Below are 23,276 nucleotides of genomic sequence, written 5' to 3' on the forward strand. Positions count from 1 at the left end.
TAAATATGCTTATAAACTTGCCTATGCAAGTTTCATTGTGCACATATGCACTTTTTTATTTGAATAGATATTACCAAAATGAAAGCATTCTAACAATCTCTATTTCCATCGGCAACATAGGGAAGTGTCATAAGATCCTAAATACTAAATCAATCCACATGTAAAGCACATACTCTGATGAAGGCCTTAGCAAATAAGGCCCTTCTCTTTCCTCCATATTCTTCTCTACCCCAGTGCAACCACAAATTCTTATAGACTTCAAAGCTTTTTAGACTCCAAAGAATACCCATGAAGTCCACTAAAATCTTGGGGTAGGAGACCATTTGGTGTCTAGCTTTCCTTCCTTAAACTTTTCTTTTCAGGAATTTTCTTCATATGCTAGCTTTTTTTTTTTTTTTTCCTACAAACACAGAGGATTTCTGTCTCTGGGTTCCAGATAAGGAAACTAAAGAAGAAAAAGGCAAAATGTTCTGCTCCAGATCACATGGTTGTTAATGGACAGAGCAAAGATTAGAACTCAGCTGTGACTGATTCCAAAACCTACACTCTGATTCTCAGTTCCTGAAACCTCCATGTTATAAACACAATTCTTCGTATTTCTGTATTAATTTTATATTTTTGTACATTATGTGTGTTTTTTATTTCATTTTCCCTTGTGCTCTTTTTCTATATTCTCTAAACAGAAACATTAGGACCTCAGTTGTGATAAGTGTATCCTGCTGGTCTTCACTGAGATAGCGCATGGTACAACTGTTTTGAAGGTGGAACAGCATACGTGTGAGGGCTATGTGATTGAAGGCAGAGAATCTCAAAGGAGAGATAAAATTCAGGGAAACAGAGGCATTGGCCATTTTTTTTAAACTTGTATTTAGAAAAATAATCAAATTTACAGAAAACTTGCAAGAACACTGCTAATCCTATGGCCCGGGTTCACCTAGTTTTAGCATTTTGTTTCCTTTGCTCTCTCTACCCATATACATATCTTGTCCTAAATGTTTGGGAGTAAGTTGCATATATCATTACACTTTGCCCCTAAATTTTTCAGTGAATATTTCCTAAGAGCAAGGATATTCTGTTTCCTATCTCCAGGATAGTTATAAACTTTGTTAATTTGAACAATAACATAGAATTTTATCTACTGTATTTCAGTGATGTCAGTTTAGCCAGTAATATCCTTTAGAGCATTTCTCCAGTACACGATCTAGTCTAGGATCTGATATTCTATTAAGTTATCATATCTCCTTAGTCTCCTTGAATCTATAAAAATCCCTCAGCATTTCTGTAATCATTTTGATATTCATATTTTTAAAGAATTTGTCTGATGGACCATTTTAATAGTCCCTTTGTCACCAAAATTTCTCTTTCAGGAGCTGATCTTTGCTCAACTCTGAAGGATATTTTACATATGGGAGTCTTTGGATTTTTAGGGTCACTCAGGGCAGAATCAGGATATAAATAATAACAGAGATATAAATAATAACAGGATATAAATAATAACAGAGATGACAGGATGTGTAGAGGGGATTTTCAGGGGGCGAGGGAGACATCCTACAGTGAAGGAAGAGTAGACAAGGAAAGAAGGAAGCTTGAAGTTTAAGTCCTTTGATAGTGGGGAGCTTTGGAGAAGCTGTTGTTACAAAAGAAAACAGGAAAGAGTCTGTCACTTCAGGCAAATGATGGCAGATATTCTACACAAACCCTTTAAACAACTGTCTTAAAGATGCTCAAGGAATTAAAGGAAGAGGGGCATGTGGGTGGCTCAGTCAGTTAAGCAGTCGACTTCAGCTCAGGTCATGATCTCGGAGCTCGTGAGTTCGAGCCCCATGTCAGGATGTGTGCTGACAGCTCAGAGCCTGGAGACTGCTTCAGATTCTGTGATGTCTCTCTCTTCCTCTACCCCACTTGTGCTCTGTCTCTCACATACACTCTCTCTCTCTCTAAAATAAATAAGCATTAAAAAATTTTTAAAGAATTGAAGATATGGAGAAAGTAAAAAAAAAAAAATATGTGAACAAAATGGAAATACAAATAAAGAAATAGAAAACCTAAAAAGAAACCAAGAAGATATTCTGGAGATGAAAAGTACAATAACTAAAATGAAAAATTCCCTACAGGTATTCAAAGGCAGATTTGAACAGGCCAAAGAAAAAAAATCAATGAACTTGAAGATAAGATCATGGCCATTATTGAATCTGAGAAACAGGAAAGGGAAAAGATTGAAGAAAAGTGAACAGAGTGTAAGGAACCTGTGTGATACTATCAAGTAAACCAACATATACACATTATAGGGGTCCAAGAGAGAGAAAGGGGGTACTAAGAAAGTATTTGAAGAAATCAGGGCTTAAAACTTCCCAAGTTTGGGGTACCTGGTGGTTCAGTCAGTTAAGTGTCCAACTTTTGGTTTCTCAGGTCATGATCTCATGGTTAATGAGTTCAAGCCCCATGTCAGGCTCTGCACTGACAGTGTGGAGCCTGCTTGGGGTTCATTCTCTCTCTCTCTCTCTCTCTCTCTCTCTCTCTCTCTCTCTTTCTGTACACACACACACACACACACACACACACACACACACACATCTCACTCTCAAAATAAATAAATAAACTTTAAAAAAAAACTTCCCAAGTTTGATAAAAGACAAATATAAACATCCAAGAAGCTCAACAAATTCCAAGTAATATGGACTCAAGAAGACCCACACCAAGACAGATTATAAGCAAATTTTCAAAAACCAGAATGTATAAAAACAGAGAATCATGAAAGCAGCAAGAGAGAAACAACTCGTCACATACATGGGATCCTCAATAAGATCATGAGATTTTCATCACAAGTTTCATAGGCCATAAGGCAGTGAGTGATACGGTCAAAGTGCCAGAACAACAAAAAAAGTGTCAACCAAGAATCCTACATCCACCAAAACTGTCCTTGAAAAGTGAGAGAGAAATTAAGACATTCCTAGATACACTAAAGCTAAGGGAACTTGTTACCACTAGATTTTTCCTATAAGAAATGCTCAAAAGTCCTACAGGATGAAAAGAAAAAAACAACAGAAAATAAAACTCAAAACAATATGAAAAAATATAGATCTCAATAAAGGTAAGTACATGGGCAATTACAAAAGCCGGTATTTTTGTAACAATGATTTGTAACTTCATGTTTTATTTTCTACATGATTTAAGAGACTAATATATTTTTTTAATTATGAGTCTAAAAACTAGTGTTATTGTAACCTTTTTTTGTAACCCCACATTTAGTTTTCTACATAAATTAAGAAACTAAAGCACTTAAAAGAAGAATTACTACTTTACAGGGGCACCTGGGTGGCTCAGTTGGTTAAGCATCTGACTTCAGCTCAGGTCACCATCTCATGGTTTGTGAGTTCAAGCCCTGCGTCAGGCTTTGCATTGACAGTGAGGTGCCTGCCTGGGATTCTCTCTCTCTCTCTGTCCCTCCTTTACTTGCTCTCTCTCTCTCTCTCTTTCTCTCTCTCTCAAAATAAGTAAATGAACATTATTTTTTTTAATGTTTATTTATTTTTGAGACAGAGATAGAGACAGAGCATGAACAGAGAGAGGGAGACACAGAATCTGAAGCAGGCTCCAGGCTCTGAGCTGTCAGCACAGAGCCCGACGTGGGGCTCGAACTCACAGACTATGAGATCATGACCTGAGCTGAAGTCAGATGCTTAACTGACTGAGCCACCCAGGCGCCCTATAAATAAATGAACTTTAAAAAAATTACTTTAAATTCTTTAAAAATACTTTAAAATTCTTTAAAAAGAATTAGTACTTTACATTTGAGGGCCCACAACGTATAAAGATGTAATTCTGTAACATCAACAACTAAAAAGGGTGAAGACAAAGCTATTAAGGGAGCAGAGTTTTTGTATGTTATTGAAAGCAAGTTAAGTTAGATTGTTAAAACTTTAGGATATTAAATATAATCCATATAGTAACCACAATGAAAATAGCTATAGAACATATACAAAAGGAATTAGAAAAGAATTGAAATATTTTGAGACAAAAATCAACTAAGCATAAAAGAAGACACTAATGTAGGAAATAAAGGACTGAAAAAAAGTCATAAGATATGTAAAAAATAAATAGAAAAATGACAGAAGTAATCCCTCCTTATAAGTAATTAAGTGTAAACAAATTAAACTCTCCAATGAAAAGACAGAGATTGGCAGAGTGGATAAAATATGTGAACCAACTATATGCTGTCTATAAGAACTCACTTTAGATCCAAAGACACAAATAGATTGAAAGCGAAAGAATGGAAGAAGATATTCCATGAAAATAACCAAAAGGGAGCAAGTTGGCCTTATTAATATCAAACACAACGGACTTTAAACCAAAAAAGTTTGTAAGAGCCAAAGAAAGACATTGTGTATTAATTAAAGGCTCAATACAGCTAAAAGATATAACAATTATAAACATTTATGTACCTATTGACAGGTCACCAAAATATATGTGGCCAAAACTGAAATCTGTTTTTATCAGTATTTGTAAAAAAAAAATAGAGATATAAATCAAGTAAGGGATGCCTATACCTAACCTCCAGAACACACTGACTCTTGTTTAATTCTGTTCTTCCCACTTTAATAAACCATTTGTAAAGAAACACACCTGAAGTGGAAATTCTTGAGAAATATTAGAACATCATCCTTCTAGAGGAATAGGATAGACTGGGTAGAGGGTAGAGTGGCAACTAGCACTCCTATTCAAAGTTCACAGTCAAATCTAGGGGGTCGTATACAGAGCTCCAGGGGAAAATCTCTGGATATCAAGGTCCTGGATTGGATAATTAAAAAGTTCAGCATACCCACAGCGGAACAGAGTTCTACAATACTCACTTTTCAGTTATCTTCCTATACAGAATCTTGATCTCTGGGCCAAACCCTTAGGTCAAGGCTAAAATGCAGAGCAATGATGATCCTCTAAAAGCCTTTGAGAAGATTCCAAAAACCCAGCTCTAGCCTCCAGGACCAGAATCCTACCTGATAGAGTAAACTGCCCCTCTATGTCTGAGAATCTGCACCCTTCTTAAGCAGAAGGATAACTGACTGAAAGGTTGTTGCAGATCACATACTGAAAACAGGTTCTTACTTGAATTTATCAAATAAACATCAATAGAAAATATTTTTATCCATTTTAAAAATGAATAACAGAGACAGAACACAGAGATCCATGAATTCAATGCAGAAGACATATTGTTCATGAATAATGAATAACTCTCTTGCCTAGAGACAGTATAGTGTGATTCCCAGCTGCTCATTCTTTTCTTGTCCCTTAGTGTAAACACAGAGTAAAGAAAAGACTGGCCTCACATGACCTTACGCTCTCATGATATCAATCTCTTACCAATTAACCCAGGTCCTAGATCCCACTGAATCATTCTCCTGGCATTCTGAACTTCCAAAGTTCCCTATTCTACCACCACTAGAATTCAATTAATTCATTCAGATTTGATTTCCATCCCGCTGAACACCATTTCACAGAGCTACTCTCCAGCTAGCACCTACTGTTGGCCTCTTCTATGTCAATATTCTCAGGAATGGGCCACTGACACCTGCCTATTTCACCTTCCCCTGGTGGCCAGCATCTGCCAAATACTTGTTCCTTTCCACTTCCTGACACTGTTCTCCAGCAAAACCTTCCTCCACTTCAACTTCCTCTGGGGAGACCCTACAAGCAGGTGTATGGAAACTAACAGCATCTTTTCCCACACACTTTATATCTTCAGGAGCATCTGAAGACACCAGTTATAACAAGAATGGATTTCTGAACTTGGGACAAGAAAGGAACAAAAAAGCGATCATGTATAAATTCTAGAAATAGCTTAGAATCACTTGCTGATGAGTGGGACACCATAGCCTCCCAACCATTCTGAAGCACTGGGGGCAAACCAAGCAGCTGACCAGTCATCACAATTTCCCATTTCTTTTTTTTTTTTTTAATTTTTTTTCAACGTTTATTTATTTTTGGGACAGAGAGAGACAGAGCATGAACGGGCGAGGGGCAGAGAGAGAGGGAGACACAGAATCGGAAACAGGCTCCAGGCTCTGAGCCATCAGCCCAGAGCCCGACGCGGGGCTCGAACTCACGGACCGCGAGATTGTGACCTGGCTGAAGTCGGACGCTTAACCGACTGCGCCACCCAGGCGCCCCACAATTTCCCATTTCTTAAAACTTTGGAGAACCATATGCCACATAAATGGAGCTGGATCTTCTGGAATGTCCTCATCAGGCACAAGTCCCTGATGAACACAATCCTGGTCTTTGGTAGCGATTCCCCCATTAGCATCTCCAGCTGTCTCATTCAATGTAATATCTAATGTTCCTACCCCTCAAAACCAAATACAAGTTAAAGAATCCCTACAGTTTCCCCAGAAACAGCCCCTGCCCTACCCCAAGGCTCAGCCTCTGCTCCTGCCTAGAACCCTGTCTGACAGACTCTCAATGCCCTCTGTTTTTAAGGGGTGAAGCAACAAGTATTCACGGAAGATTGGATTAAGGAATCCAATAAGCTTCCATGTGAGGAGCCTAGTGAAGAAATTAGTGAAGGGGACAAGAGTATATTCTGTGATGGGGTCCAAAAGATAATCCAGCAAAAGCCTCAGTTATCCAATGCACTGTTTGAGAACTGACTCTAAGAAGGAAGCAAAAAGGGAGGTGAGTCATTCAGACAATGATTTATCAAGGCATCCAAGGGAGAACCTAGTAGAGAAGCAATTGGAAAAACACCCTGAGCATACACTTGGGCAAAGTCAATCAGGGTAGGATCCCTGTGAATGTACATCATGCAGGGCTCACTGCCGACTTTATTCTACCTCCCTCCTGGAATGTCTCACACCCACAGGGAAATCAGAAACTTGGCACCCTCAGTGGTTCAGGAATGTCACGTGAATAGCCCTTGGGGCTGTCCTTCATTGACTTAGCCACTTGACAGGTGCTAGAATCTCATCACCCCCGCCCCCAAAAAAAGACCTTCTGAGCTATTGAGCTGAGAAACATCCAAAATCTAAATGGGGATCTGAGTGGTCCATAACCAAGGAATGGCCCCACCACTGAGAATGTTGGGGACCCAAGATCTAGCAAAAACTTTTCTTAAAGACCATGTTTTTAGTAAGATACAGCTCAAATTGAAGGTTGAGCCACATAGTCATGCTCATTGCACTTCCACAGAAGAATCACATGACTCACGACTGTTTGATGGCTAAAAGCTCACAACCCCATATGCAGTGTGTGCACAGTGGAGACATGGCCACTTCCCAGATTCTTTCTATTCACATGGAGGACAAAGAAGAATGCTGGATGCAGGATGGTGGAGCCCCTAGCCTTCAGGACCCAGGTAAGAGTCAGAAGACAAATGCAGACCCAAATGAAGTGAAAGAGGGCCCTAAGCCAAATCAGGAGAACATCTATAAGAAAATGCAGGATTAGAGACCTTCCACACCAGGGAAAGAGCAACCTGCTCAGGACAGAAGATTAGCAGAGACCTTTGAAGCAAGAACACCTCAGGTCCTGGAACAGAAGGGACAGGCTCTTCATAAAACTGAGTTCAGACAAATAAGGAGTCGTTTGCTTCAGAAGCTTCAGTTCAAGGCAAAAGGCAAATGTCAGCAAGGTCCTCTGATAAAAGTCACATTGGTGTTAGCCTTTGTAGAGAGCCCAGGACCTTTTCAAACCAGAATAGGCTTTATGGGTGTGAGGATACCGTCAAGGGCCTGATGCCAGAGGGGAGACTGTAGTTTAGGATGTGTTTCATGCACAGAAGGAAAGTCAGAATAAGGAGGAACCCCAGACCCAGGCAGAGCCCACAGCTGGACATTCCTGTGATTACAGAACCTCCTACCTTGAGCAAAGTGATAAGTGAAACAGCATCTGAAGGCTTGAATTTTCTAAGTAGAAGCAGGCAGTTAGGAGAAAAAGACAGACACCCTGAGAAAATGATGGAATTCATAGAGCAGCAACTCCTTCCACGTTCCCAGGAGTCAAGGGTGTCAGGTTCCACAAGCTGTGCTGGTCACTGCACTGGGTTCTCTCTTAGTGGGTGTGCTTCTTCTACTTAGCCAGAAAGTCTTTCTCTAACTCCTCCTAGGTAGAGAATTTCAGAAACCTTTCATTCCCTGTAGAGAAAAAATAGCACTCCTATTAATATATTCTCCAAAGAGTATATTTTATTTTCCAAACAGATTTATTCCTTCTCATAGGAGCATGGTATGTGTTTAGTCGATGTCACATTTGAGATCAAGGTTTATAGGATATCAGTAGCTTGGACTAGAAAAAGGAAAAGATTAACTTCAGTGCCTGATTGCCTGCTTCACCTTCTAAACTGTGTCCCAGGCCATGAAGGGAGAGTAATAATAGCACTACAAAGTCACCACAATTCTGGCTTCCTCCATTTGTACCTGGTCACATGTCCAAATATTAAGTTCATTATTTTTCCTTTTTTTTTTTTTTTTTAATTTTTTTTTTCAACGTTTATTTATTTTTGGGACAGAGAGAGACAGAGCATGAACGGGGGAGGGGCAGAGAGAGAGGGAGACACAGAATCGGAAACAGGCTCCAAGCTCCGAGCCATCAGCCCAGAGCCTGACGCGGGGCTCGAACTCACGGACCGCAAGATCGTGACCTGGCTGAAGTCGGACGCTTAACCGACTGTGCCACCCAGGCGCCCCAAGTTCATTATTTTTCCTAATCCTTTCATTAGAAAGGAAAAAAAAATGTCCCTATGCATATTTTCAGGAGCCTTCAAAAGTGACAAGATCAAATGAAGACCCAATCCCAGGATCTGGCTCAAGCAGTCCTACCCCCTCAATATTTTCACTTGATTTTTTTAATGGTATATTTATTTTTGAGAAAGAGAGCATGAAAGCAGGGCAGGGGAAGAGAGAAGGGGGAGAGAGGATCCAAAGTGGGCTCTTCGGCTGACAGGAGCAAGCCCAATGTGGGGCTTGAACTCACAAATTGCAAGATCATGACCTGAGCTGAAATCAGATGCTCAACCAACTGAGCCATCCAGGTGCCCCTCAGTATCTTCACTTTATACAACTCGAGGGTAAACCGTAGGGTGGGTGTGGTTATACAGATATAATAGAGCAATAAATTCTCCACTTAACCTCCAGGGACAGTAGGAAATAACCAGCCTCATATATCACAAAAGTAAGAAACAGAAGTTTAGAATGGATCACCCTAAATTCAGAAGGGTTAGGAGACATTTACGTTCCTATATCTCTTGGTGTGAGACTAGTTGACATCCACACCTAATAGTCCTTCCCCTTTAATGAAAGCTGAGTAGATGGGCAGTAAAAACGTGAAGCAGTCAACTCCTTGTCCTTCTACCCTTTCCCATATTCTAGAGCATTACTGAACACAGAACTGAAGTGTGTGTGATGGCGGGGGAATTGTCAAGGAGGCTGCTGGGGACTGGTTCATCTCTCTGTCCCAAATGATAAGTGACAGCTCTGTGTAAAAGGGCATAAGTAGGAACATGTATGCAGTGACCTTGGCTTCTGACACCTGAACACTATGGATGTCCAGGGGTGGGGTAGTAAAGCAGCTTTCTTTATTCTTCTACCCTCTGACAGATGAATGACAAAGAAAAGGGAAGAAAGATCTTATCAAAGCTTGGAAGGGAAGAAAAACATTCTCTATACAAGCTTGCAAGTCTCTATATAATCTTCAAGTAACATTCAGTTTGCCCTCCTGGACTGGAGTGGAACTGGATTCAGAGCTAGAAGCATGAGTGTTGACTCTAGTCTTGAGCCAGCTCTTCCTACTTCCCACCCTAAAAAGTGACTTTTTTGCAGTTTTAAAAAATTATTAAGTGTCACACAGAGCCGAGTGGGCTTTGTCATAGTACATTTTTAGAGTACTGCTATGGTAAAATCCTAGATGATCAGAACAAAACACAGTAAAAGGGTATTTGCTACTTAAGGATCTTTAGTGTCTGCAATGTTAATATATCTTGGAACAAATATTCAACTCATAATGAGATCTCTCTGATTTATATTTACCTTCTACAAAATGTTCCATCTGAAAGAAAAAGGATGACCCAGATGTCAATGGTGGTCAATATGAGGAAAAGAGTAGTGCAGTGAGTGGGAAACAAGGAAAATGACTGAAGGAAATCAGAATGAACTAGAAATAGGAGGAATGAGAATATTCATCATTTTCATCATGATAGCCATCCCACCGACACACACACACACACACACACACACACACACACACACACACGCACAACCATACCCAGGCCCACCTCTTTGTGGCAGCTGACAGTCCCAGGGCCATCCCCATAAGAAGTGTGTTTAGGTTTATCTTTGAGCATCAAGTCAATATCTTCATGAATATTGTCAGACATGATATGGCCCTCTCTGAGGAAGGTGATCTTGGGGCCTCTTCAAGCTGTGCCGCATGACAATACCTAGGGCCCTTGTATTAGTTTCTGAGATCTTCCATAACAAATTACCACAAACTTTGTGGCTTAATACAACAAATTTATTATCTCACCATTCTAGAGTCAGAAGTTCAAAATCAAGATGTCAGCCACACTATATAAAGAAAACCCTAAAGACTCCACCAAAAAACTACTAGAACTGATCAATGAATTTAGTAAAGTTGCAGGATACAAAATCAATATACAGAAATCCACTGCATTTCTATAAACTAATAATGAAGTAGTGGAAAGAGAAATTAAGAAAACAATCTCATTTACAACTGCACCCAAAATGATAAGATACCTAGGAGTAAACTTAACCAAGGAGGTAAAAGATCTGTACTTTGAAAACTACAAAACATTGGTGAAAGAAATTGAAGATGGTGCAAACAAATGGAAAGACATTCCGTGCTCATGGGTTGGAAGAACAAATATTGTTAAAAGGTCCATACTACCCAAAGCTATCAAAATACCAACAGTATTTTTCACAGAACTAGAAAAAAAAACAAACCTAAAATGTGTATGGAATCAGAAAAGACCCTGAATAGCCAAAGCAATCTTGAAAACAAAACTGGAGGTATCAAAATCTCAGATTTCAAGATATACTACAAAGCTATAGCAACCAAAACTGTATGGTACTGGCACAAAAATAGACACATAGATCAATGGAACAGAATTGAGAGCCCAGAAATAAACCCACAATTATATGGTCAGTTAATATTCAAACAAAGCAGAAAAGAGTATTCAATGGGAAAAAGACAGTCTCTTCAACAAATGATGTTGGGAAAACAGTACAGCTCCATGCAAAAGAATGAAACTGGACCACTTTCTTACACCACACACAAAAATAAACTCAAAATGGATTAAGTACCTAAATGTGACACCTGAAGCCATAAAAATCCTAGAAGAGAACATAGGCAGTAAGTTCTCTGACATCAGCCACAGCAACTTTTTTCTAGATATGTCTCCTAAGACAAGGGAAACAAAAACAAAAATAAACTATTGGGACTGCATCAAAATAAAAAGCTTCTGCACAGCAAAGAAAGCAATCAACAAAATTAAAAAACAATCTACTGAATGAGAGAAGATATTTGCAAATGACACATCCAAAAAAGGGTTAGTATCCAAAATATATAAAGAACTTATACAACCCAACACCCAAAAAACAAATAATCTAATTTAAAAATGGGCAAAACATAAACAGACATTGCTCCAAAGAAGACACACAGATGGCCAATGGACACATGAAAATATGCTCAACATCACTCATCATCAGGGAAATGCAAATCAAAACTACAATGAGAAATCACCTCACACCTGTCAGAACAGCTAAAATCAAAAACACAAGAAACATCCAGTGGAGAGGATGTGGAGAAAAAGGAACCCTCATGCAAAGTTCATGGGAATGCAAACTGGTGCAGCCACTGTGAAAACCAGTATGAAGATTCCTCAAAAAATTGAAAATAGACCTATTTTCCAGTAATTCCACTAGTGGATATTTACCCAGAGAACACAAAAACACTAATTTGAAAAGATATATGCACCTCTATATTTATTGCACTATTATTTACAAAAGCCAAATTATGGAAGCCCCCAAGTGTCCATTAATAGATGAATGGATAAAGAAGATATGGTATATATATCTACGTCTATATCTATATAATATCTATATCTGTGTCTATATCTAATAATATTCCATTGTGTGTGTGTGTTTTCAGCCATAAAAAAGAATGAAATCTTGCCATTTGCAACAACGTGGATGGATCTAGAGAGTACAAGCAAAAAAATCAGAGAAAGACAAATACCATATGATTTCACTTATATGTGTAATTTAAGAGACAAAACAGAGAAAAAAAGAGACAAAAAACAGACTCTTACCTCTAGAGAATAAACTGATGGTTACCAGAGGGGAGGTAGGTGGGAGGATGGGTGAAAGAGGTGAAGGGGATTAAGAGTACACTTATTATGATGAGCCCTGAGTAATGTATAGAATAGTTGAATCATTCTAATGGTACACCAGAAACTAATATAACACTGTATGTTAATGCTATTGCAATTAAAATTTTAAATTTTAAATTAAAAACACAAGAAAATCAAGATGTCAGCAGGACCACATTCCCTACAAAGTCTCCAGGAAAGAAGTTTTCCTTGCCTCTCCCAATGTCTGGTAGCTTCTGGTGTCCCTTGGTTCAGGGCAGCATAACCCCAACCTCCCCCCACCTTCACATGGCCTTTCTCTCTAAGCATCTCTATGACCAGTCTGTCTCTCCTATTATAAAGATCAGTATGCAAAACTCAGTTGCATTTCTATATATTAGAAATGAGCAACCAGAAATTAAAATAAAAACACTCTTTACATATAGCATTGGAAAATATGAAATACTTAGGGTTAAATCCGACAAAAGCTGTGAACGATCTGTAAGCTAAAAACTACAAAATATAGCTGAGAAAAAAATTACAGATGATGTAAATAAATGGAGAGCTAGCCCATGGCTTGAAAAACCCAATATTGATAAGAAGTCAATTCTCCCCAGTTTGATCAATGTAATACCAATCAAGATGCGGCAGGCATTTTTTTAATTGACAAACTGATTCTAAAGTTCATGTGAAATGGAAAAAAAACTAGAATAGCCAAAACAACTTCGAAAAAAAGAACAAAATTGGAAAGCTACTACTACCTGATTTCAAGATTTGTTATAAAGTTTTAACAACCAAAATAGTCTGATGTTGACATAAAAAAAAGCAAATAGATCAATGATGCAATACATATATATACATATATACATATATATATACACACATACACATACACACACACACATATTCGACAAACACACACACACAATGGAGTTTTACAATATAGATTTCATTTATTAGAATAGTTTTATATTTACAGAAAAATTGAGAAGATAGCACATAAAGTTCCTATATGTCTCTCATCAAGTTTCTCTTATTATTAACATCCTATATTAATATAATACATTTGTTATATTTAATGAACTAATGTTGATACATTGTTATTAACTAAAGTCCATCATTTACTCAAATTTCCTTAGTTTTAACTAACTCTTTTTCTGTTCCTAATTACATCTAGTTGTTATGTCTCCCTAGGCTCCTCTTAGCTATGACAGTTTCTCAGACTTTCCTTGTTTTTAATGACCTTGACAGGTTTGAAGAGTGCTGGACAAGTATTTTGTAGAATATCCCCCAATTGGGATTTGTCTGATGTTTTTTTCATTAGGCTGGGAAAAAAGTGCTTATGTTATACCAAGGTTATATACTATCAACGTGATTTATCTGATGAAGTTAACCTTCATTACTTGAGACAGTGTCTGTTACATTTCTCCACTGTAAAAGTATTCTTCCCGTCCCCTCTTTTCTATACTGTGCTCTTCAGAAGAAAGTCACTACACACAGCCCACACCTGAGGAGTGGACACTTATACCCCGCTTCCTTAAGGGTGGAATATCTACATAAATTACTTGAAATGCTTTTGCAAAAGAAATTTTTCTCTTCTCATTTATTTATTTAATAACTTATATCACTATAGACTCATGGATATTTGTTTTATACCTTGGATTATAATCCAATACTACTTTATTTACATACTGTTGATCAAATTGTTCAAATTGGCCTTTGGGAGCTCCTTGAGTTGGCTGCTGTGTTCTTTTGACAAAATCCCATCAACATAGGATTTTCCTTTTTCAGCACTTCACTTCCGGTGCTACAAGATGCTCCAGGTCCATCTTGCATATTTCCTGCCCCAGTCCTAAAATTATCTACCTCTCCAAGAAGCCCTGGATCTTTTTATTGACAAATGGTACTAAAAAACAAGATCTAGGGGTGTTGGATGACTCAGTCAGCTGAGCGCCTGACTCTTGATTTCAGCTCAGGTCATGATCCCAGGGTCATAGAATGAGCCTTGTGTCAGGTTCTGCACTGAGCATAGAGCCTGCTTAAGATTCTCTCTCTCTCTCCCTCCGTCTCTGTCTCTCTCTGTCTCTCTCTCTCTCTCTCTCTCTCTCTCTCTCTCAAATTAAAAAAAAGGAAAGAAAAGAAAAGAAAAACAAGATCTGGGCATTAGGTGTGTACTCATTGCTAATGGAGTGAATATTTGATTTTAACAAAGGTGCAAGGGCAATTCATTAGAGAAAGAAGTCGTTTTCTTTTCTTTTCTTTTTCTTTCTTTCTTTTTTTTTTTTTTTTTTTGAGAGAAAGAGATGGGGGAGGGGCAGAGAGAGAATCCCAAGCAGGCTCTATGCTCAGGGAGGAGCACAACACAGGGCTCAATCCCACAACCGTGAGATCATGATCTAAGCTGAAATCAAGAGTCAGTCGCTTAAGCGATTGAGCCACCCAGGCACCCCAGAGAAAGCAGTATTTTCAACAAATGATGCTAAAACAACTGGATATCCATATGCCAAAGAAAGAGAGAAAGAGAGACAGAGACAGAGAGAGACAGAAAGAGGAAGGAAGGAAGAAAGGAAGGAAGGGAGGGAGGAAGGAAGAGGTAAAGAAAAGAACAAATAAACGAGCTTGGCTCTATACCTTGTACCATATACAAACATTACCTCAAAATCCTTCATAGACCTAAAGGTAAAACCTGAAACAATAAGACTTACAGAACAAAAACAGCAGAAAATCTTTGTGACCTTATGCTAGGCACAAATTTATTATAAAGACAGATCCATAAAAGAAAAGTTTAATAAGTTGGACTTCACCAAAACTCACGTGCTATTCTTTGGAACACTGTTAAAAGAATGAAAAGACAAGCCACATATGGAGAAAAAATGTTAACTGACAAAGTGTTTATCTGATAAACAACTTTAATCCAGAATTTATATATTTTTTAATTTTTTTTTTAATTTATTTTTGAGACAGAGAGACAGAGTATGAATGGGGGAGGGTCAGAGAGAGGGAGACACAGAATCCGAAACAGGCTCAAGGCTCCGAGCTGTCAGCACAGAGCCCAACGTGGGGCTCGAACTCAAGGACCACGAGATCGTGACCTGAGCCGAAGTCGGCCGCTCAACCGACTGAGCCACCCAGGCGCCCCAATATATTTATTTTTGAATGTTTATTTATTTTTAAGTTTCTTTATCTTGAGAGAGAGGGAGAGAGTACATGTACAAGTGGGGAGGGGCAGAGAGAAAGGGGAAGAAAGAGAATCCCAACCAGTCTCCACACTGTTAGCGCAGAGCCTGATGCAGAGCTCAGACCAGACTCCCAAACCGTGAGATCATGGCCTGAGCCGAGACCAAAAGTCAGACGCCTAACTGACTGAGCCACCAAGGTGCCTCTATTTATTTATTTTAAGAAAGCATGAAGGCATGAGCAGGGGAGAGGCAGAGAGAGAGAGAGAGAGAGAGAGAGAGAGAATCCCAAGCAGGCTCTGTGCTCAGCATGCAGCCTGATGCAGGGCTCAATTCCACAACCCTGGGATCACAACCTGAGCCAAAATCAAGAGTCAGACACTCAACCAACTGAGCCACCTAGGTGCCCCTAGAATTTATATTTAAATCTTACAACTCAGTAAGAAAACAATTCAATTTCTTAAGCAGACAAAAGATTTGCACACACTTTCCCAAAATGATATATGGCTAGCAAATAAGCACACAAAGATGCTCACCAGCATTTGTCATAGGGGAACAACAAATCAACACTAGAGCTATTAGAACGAATAAAATTAAAATAAATGATCATGCAAAACGTTTAAAAGACTGTGGAGAAACCAGTAGAAATATAAGAGAGTAAAAACTCATTGAAAAATACTTTAGCAGTTTTTTTATTTAAATTTTAATTGATTACTATACAGTGCAGTATTGGTTTCAGAAGTAGATTTCAGTGATTCGTCACTTACACACAAATCCACTGCTCATTACAAGTGCCCCTCTTAATACCCATAATCCATCTAGCCCATCTCCCACCCACCTCCTTCCATCAACCCTCAGTTTTTTCTCTATCGTTAAGAGTCTATTATGGTTTGTTTCCCTTTCTTCTCTCTCCCTCAACCCATGCCATATGTTCATTTGTTTTGTTTCTTAAATTTGACATATGAGGGAAAGCATATGATATTTGTCTTTCTCTGATTGACTTATTTTGCTTAGCATAATACACTCTAGCTCCATCCATGTCATTGCAAATGGCAATATTTCATTATTTTTGATGGCTGAGTAATATTCCATTACACACACACATACACACACACACACACACACACATCCATTCATCAGTTGATGGGCATTTTGGTTCTCTCCATAGTTTGGCTATTGTTGATAATGCTGCTATAAACCTTGTAGCAGCATGTACCCTTCGTACGTGGGTGCATGTTACCCCTTTGAATCTGTATTTTTGTATCCTTTGGGCAAATACCTAATAGATTTTAGCAGTTTCTTAAAAAGCTAAATAAATATCTACCATATGATCCAGCCATTCTACTCCAAGGTACTTAATAAAAAGATAATAAAGTATGTGTTCATACAAAGACTCGAATACAAATGCTTCTTACTTCTCTCAGACCTGAGCACCAGCCAAAAACCTGGAGCCATATAGACACTCAAGAAATTCTGGATAGATGAAGAGACCAATGGGTGGATCAAAAGAGAAGTAGACTGGATGGAAACAGGAACAGATGACAGGTGGGCAAGAAAACAGACAGAAAGAAAGATAAATAAATGTGGTGGACAATCTATGGTAAGATAAATGGACAAAAACAAATGTACAAAAGGATGAAGATTAAGGGATGGATGAAAAGATGGACAGGAGAAAGGTAAATGGATACACAGAGAAATGGATGAATGAAGAGACACACGCATTAGATGGACAGATGGACCAATGGACAAAGAGTTCATAAGTACTTCAAGGGCAAATCATTCCTTGTTTATCTGTTTTTCCAATGCCCACAAAAGGACAAGGTATAGGTAGGGAGATGCTCGGTACGCATTTTTTTGAAGGAATGAGTGAATGACTGACTGCAGTACTGGGTTACTATGGAAAGTTTTGGACTAAGAGTAAAAGACCTCATTTCCATCTTTATCTGTAACCTCAAGTTGTCTATGTAAACATGGGTGACTTAACTAAATACCTTCAATTTACTCTTCTGTAAAATGGGTAGACTGGATTCAATGATTTCTAAGGTCTTTTCCAAACACTCTGTGTTCCATGACTTAAAGCTGCCCAAATCTAAGATAAGGCTATGGGACAGGAGCAGGAGCCACATTTAAGCAAATATGTGTTTATTTACAACTTGTCCTAATGCAGAGCCGATTCCAGATCTCTGCCAATGATGGGGAGAATAGTTAACACACTGCAGATGAGATTCTATTCAAACTGTCTGACTGGGAGTGGAAATGAAAGGCTGATAGTAGAGCCCAAGGGGTAATTAAGAGTGAAACATGAACCTCTGTGAGGGTGTACCCTCCTCAAGCTGAAAGGAAGGAGGGAAGGGCCAGGCTACACAAAGCCTCCCAAGGCCCCGGCTGATGGCCAAATGCACTCTATCCAGAAGGATGGTTGTTTGTTCACAGAGCACGTGGCCTGTCCTGCCAGAGTCGCACCTGGACTCCTAACATGCTCTGGAGTAGTAATTGTGCTGAGAACACGTCTATCATTAGTTACAGACTGCTACGTGCCAGGCACTGTCTGTATGTCACCTCATCACTTCTCCCAACGACCCTGGAAGGCAGGAACGATGATCCTCACTCATGGAGGAGGAAAGTGCGTAGCCAGTAAGTGGCAGATTGAGAACTTGAACCCAGAGGACTTTGGCTGCCTGTCTGTTGGACAGCTGCCCTGGAACTGGTCAGGTAACAATGTGGAGACTTCAGACTTCATGCCACGCCGAACTGCAGGGACACCCTCTGGAGCTTGCCTGATCCCTCTACAATGTGCTTTCCCACTGATTCAGGCCTACAATGTTGATCCATCACTCCCGCTTTGTAGATGGGACACTGAGAGTCAGACTGACAGGTGAGTGAGCCGGCCATGGTCACACAACTTGTGAATGGTGAAACTGGGATTCCCTCACAGGGAACTGGAGTCCCAGGCCAGGGTTCTTAGCCAGTGGATTATTCTCTTCCCACATAGTAGCTGTAGTGGACATCTGTGGATTTTGCCTAAACATCCACTCTTCCTTCCTCTAGTGAAATCATCTGAATTTTCTTTGAGGAATCATACCCACCACACTCTACCACCTGCCACCTCAGTCCACACGATTTGGGTGGTACTGATATGGCCTGGGGGGCAGGGGAGGAATGCAAGATGGAATAGTCCCCATGTTTTGAACTGGCAAAAGAAAAACTGAGGTTTGTCCTAGGCTCTCCTGAGCTGTAGAGCCCAGGCCACCATGTTCCGCAGCTACTTGTGCCCTTCAGAAATAAATAAAGCTGCCAGAAAGCGAGAGGCTTGAGCCACGACTAATCCCAGGCCACAGATGGAACAAGAACTCAGAGGTGCCCACCAATGCAGTGTTTCAAAAAATGCCATCAGCTACCCAGAGCAAAGAGGGAGAGGAGAGCACAATGCAAATACACAATTAGGCTTCAGAGCACGAAGAAAGGCTGAATGCACAGACCAGCGCCAATCTTCAGGACGCCCACCTCCCTCTGCGCGGCCTTGCCTCCACTGCCCTCTAGTGGCCAGAAAGGGACCAGCCCGCGGATTTAAACCAAGTTCCCAGGGAAGAGAGGAGGTGAAACCAGACTCTGATAAGAGAGGATCACAGCGCCTGGGGCTTCCCAGAGAAACCAGATCCCCTCCTCTCCATCACTCAGCCACTGGCCTCGTTCAGCCTCTCCTTCACCTCTCCCTGGCACTTCTGCAACAGCCTCCTCACTGATTTTAATAAAAATAATAAACAGCCTAGTGAATGCTGACTTCAGGCACTGTGCTGAGCAACTACATTATCTCATTGAACTCTTACATCTTTTGAAGTGGGCAGTATCCCCCCTACAGATTAAGAAATAGAGGCTCACATGAGTTAGGGAACTTATTTAATGCCACATGGGTACCTACAAGTGGAAAACAGGAGTGACCACTAATGGGTGGAGTTTTTGGAGGAAGAAGGTGACAAAATGTTCTAAAATTGATTGTGATGATAAATTGTATAGCTCTGTGAATATACAAAAATCCACCAAATTGTACTGCATATGTATTACTTTCCTATTGCTGCTGAAACAAATGACAACTTAGTGGCTTCAAACACCAATTTATTCTTTTATAGTCTGGAGGCCAAAAGTCTAAAATCAAGGTGTTGGCAGGGATGTGTCCCTTCTGGAAGCCCAAGGAGGAATCTGTTTCCTTGCTCTTCCAGCTTATTGAGCCTGCCTGCATTCCTTGGCAATTGGCCTCTTCCTATATCTTCCATGTGTATCATTTAAACCTCAAAGGTTCAGGGGCACCTGGGTGGCGCAGTCGGTTGAGCGTCCGACTTCAGCCGGGTCACGATCTCGCAGTCTGTGAGTTCGAGCCCCGCGTCGGGCTCTGGGCTGATGGCTCAGAGCCTGGAGCCTGTTTCCGATTCTGTGTCTCCCTCTCTCTCTGCCCCTCCCCCGTTCATGCTCTGTCTCTCTCTGTCCCAAAAATAAATAAAAACGTTGAAAAATAAATAAATAAATAAATAAATAAATAAATAAACCTCAAAGGTTCAAATGTTATACTTCCCTTTTCTCTTTCTCATCCATTTGTCCCCCTCTTAGAAAGACCTTTGTTATTACACCTGACTCACAGGATATTACAGGATAATCTTTCCATCTCCAATGCCTCATTTACTCATATATCCAAATTTGTTTTTAGCAGGTAAGGTAACATATTCACAGGTTCCATGGATTAGGATGTACACATCTTTGAAAGCCATCATTCAGCCTATCACAGTATGTACATAATAAAACTTGTTTTGGAGGGGTTTTTTTAGGCTTATTTGTTATTTATTTTGAGAGCGTGAGTAGGGGAGAAGCAGAGAGAGAGGGAGAGAGAATCCCAAGCAGGCTCCTCACTGTCAGTGCAGAGCCCAATGTGGGGCTCGAACTCACTAATCATGAGATCATGACCTGAGCTGAAGTCAGACACTTAACTGACTGAGCCACCCAGGTGCCCCAAAACTGTTGTTTAAAAAAAAAAGAAAGGGAGTGCCTTCCAAATTAAGATGTGAATGCCAAGAAGTACATGGTTTAGAAAGACCAGATCTGGAAAAAAGTTCAAAGGGAAGCCTCTGTAGTGTTTTTAGCAGGGGAGAGACATGATCTGAGTTACTCTTCTTCCCTCCGCCCCCCGCCAGTGGTCCACCATTTTTATTTTATTTTATTTTTTAATAATTTATTTATTTTTTAATTTACATCCCAGTTAGTTAGCATATAGTGCAACAATGATTTCAGGAGTAGATTCCTTAATGCCCCTTACCCATTTAGCCCATTCCCCCTCCCACAACCCCTCCAGTAACCCACCATTTGTTCTCCATATTTAAGAGTCTCTTCTGTTTTGTCCCCCTCCGTTTTTATATTATTTTTGCTTCCCTTCCCTTATGTTCATCTGTTTTGTATCTTAAAGTCTTCCTCTGAGTGAAGTCATATGATATTTGTCTTTCTCTGACTAATTTTGCTTAGCATAATACCCTCTAGTTCCATCCACATAGTTGTACATGGCAAGATTTCATTCTTTTTGATTGCCAAGTAATACTCCATTGTATATATACACCACATCTTTATCCATTTATCCATCAATGGACATTTGGGCTCTTTCCATACTTTGGCTATTGTTGACAGTGGTGCTATAAACATTGGGGTGCATGTGCCCCTTCGAAACAATGTAACTGTATCCCTTGGATAAATACCCAGTAGTTCAATTGCTGGGTCATAGGGTAATTAATTTTTTGAGGAACCTCCAAACTGTTTTCCAGAGTGGCTGTACCAGTTTGCATTCCCACCAGCAGTGCAAAAGGGCCCTCTTTCTCTGCATCCTCGCCAACATCTGTTGTTGCCTGAGTTGTTCATGTTAGCCATTCTGACAGGTGTGAGGTGGTATCTCATGTGGTTTTGATTTGTATCTCCCTGATGATGAGTGATGTTGAGCATTTTTTCATGTGTCACTTGGCCATCTGGATGTCTTCTTTGGAGAAGTGTCTATTCATGTCTTTTGCCCATTTCTTCACTGGATTTTTTTTTTTGGGGGGGTGTTGAGTTTGAGAAGTTCTTTATAGATTTTGGATGCTAACCCTTTGCAAATATCTTCTCCCATTCCATCAGCTGCCTTTTAGTTTTGCTGATTGTTTCCTTCACTGTGCAGAAGCTTTTTTATTTTGATGAGGTCCCAATAGTTCATTTTTGCTTTTGTTTCCCTTGCCTCTGGAGATGTGTTGAATAAGAAGTTGCTCTGGCCAACATCAAAGAGGTTTTTGCCTGCTTTCTCCTTGAGGATTTTGATGGCTTCCTGTCTTACATTTAGTTCTTTCATCCATTTTGAGTTTATTTTTGTGTATGGTGTAAGAAAGTGGTCCAGGTTCATCTTTCTGCAGGTTTCTGTCCAGTTTCCCCAGCACCACTTGCTGAAGAGACTGTCTTTAGGGGCGCCTGGGTGGCTCAGTCGGTTGGGCGGCCGACTTCGGCTCAGGTCATGATCTCACGGTCTGTGAGTTCGAGCCCCGCATCGGGCTCTGTGCTGACAGCTCAGAGCCTGGTGCCTGTTTCAGATTCTGTGTCTCCCTCTCTCTGACTCTCCCCCATTCGTGCTCTGTCTCTCTCTCTATCTCAAAGATAAATAAACGTTAAAAAAAAAAAAAGAGACTGTCTTTATTCCATTGGATATTCTTTCCTGCTTTGTCAAAGATTCGTTGGCCATACGTTTGTGGGTCCATTTCTGGGTTCTCTATTCTGTTCCATTGATCTGAGTGTCTGTTTTTGTGCCATGAGTTACTCTTCTACAAACCACTCTCACACTGAATTGTCACCATCTCCACACCAGGCTGTGGGTTCCTGAGCACAGAAACTGGCTGATCTTCACATCTGTACCCTCAGTGCTCAGCCCAGGACTGCCAAAGGGTGTTGAGTGGCTAGCTGGATAAACCTCCTTGCCCCTCATATGTTATTTCCCTTTGGTTCACCAAGCCAAATCTTTTGTCTGGTTTCTGCCCATCATGACAGCTTTGCCAGAACCAGATGAATCCCAGTGTTGATGGTTGACAATCTTCTAAGACTCCCAAGCCTTTATATCTGTGTATCTTTATATCTGTATCTTTATATCTGTGGTTCATAAGCGACATCTAGATTGGACTGAACCTAAACAGTTGGAATTTGGGACCCATGTGGAGGGCTTCAAACTAATGTACTGACCAGGTGACCCTGAGTAAGTTCTCCAACTTCCCTGAACCTCAGCTCTCATTTGTAAAATGGGTCCAGAGTACAGAGTCTGATTTTCCCCTTTGTCTCTTATACAATGCTCAGCACTCAAAGGGAGCTCAGATGTTTGGTCAATCCAACAAAGACTCCTTTCTACAAAGAGGGTAAGAGGGCAGGAGCTCTACTACGTGTTGAACAAAGCATTGTGGAGATACAGTCTGTCATAAATGTTCAATAATCATGGGCCTGATCATCTTCTACCTGAACTCCATGTTGCTATCTCATTTCAAGAGAGAAACTTTTTTCCAAATTGACTTTAATCCCCACTCTTTGTATAGTTGATGACCAGGTACAAGTGGGCTTGTGCCTAGCCCAGATTTCCTTTGGTCCTCAAGGACATTCTGAGATGTTTTGACAGATTCCTTGTATATCTGTGCCATTGCCTGACCTACATTCTAGTACCCATACCAAGAAGGTAAAAAGAAACAAGGTGAGTTTAGTAACTCGTTCTT

General features: G+C 40.1%; 1 long non-coding RNA gene across 1 annotated transcript in view; it reads right to left on the minus strand.

Moving 5' to 3' along the window:
• Window positions 1-394: 394 nt before the first annotated feature.
• LOC121011358 (uncharacterized) overlaps window positions 395-23,276 on the minus strand; it is a 71,272-nt gene continuing 48,390 nt past the window's right edge. The window contains exons 3-4 of the long non-coding RNA XR_005781574.1: window positions 7,853-8,126; window positions 395-1,627 (exon numbers count right to left, since the gene is read on the minus strand). This is a non-coding gene — a long non-coding RNA (uncharacterized LOC121011358). The remainder of the gene's footprint in view (window positions 1,628-7,852; window positions 8,127-23,276) is intronic.

The sequence above is a fragment of the Herpailurus yagouaroundi genome, unplaced genomic scaffold (assembly GCF_014898765.1).
Source record: "Herpailurus yagouaroundi ecotype Mexico unplaced genomic scaffold, PumYag 29, whole genome shotgun sequence".
NCBI classification, from domain to species: Eukaryota; Metazoa; Chordata; class Mammalia; order Carnivora; family Felidae; genus Herpailurus; species Herpailurus yagouaroundi.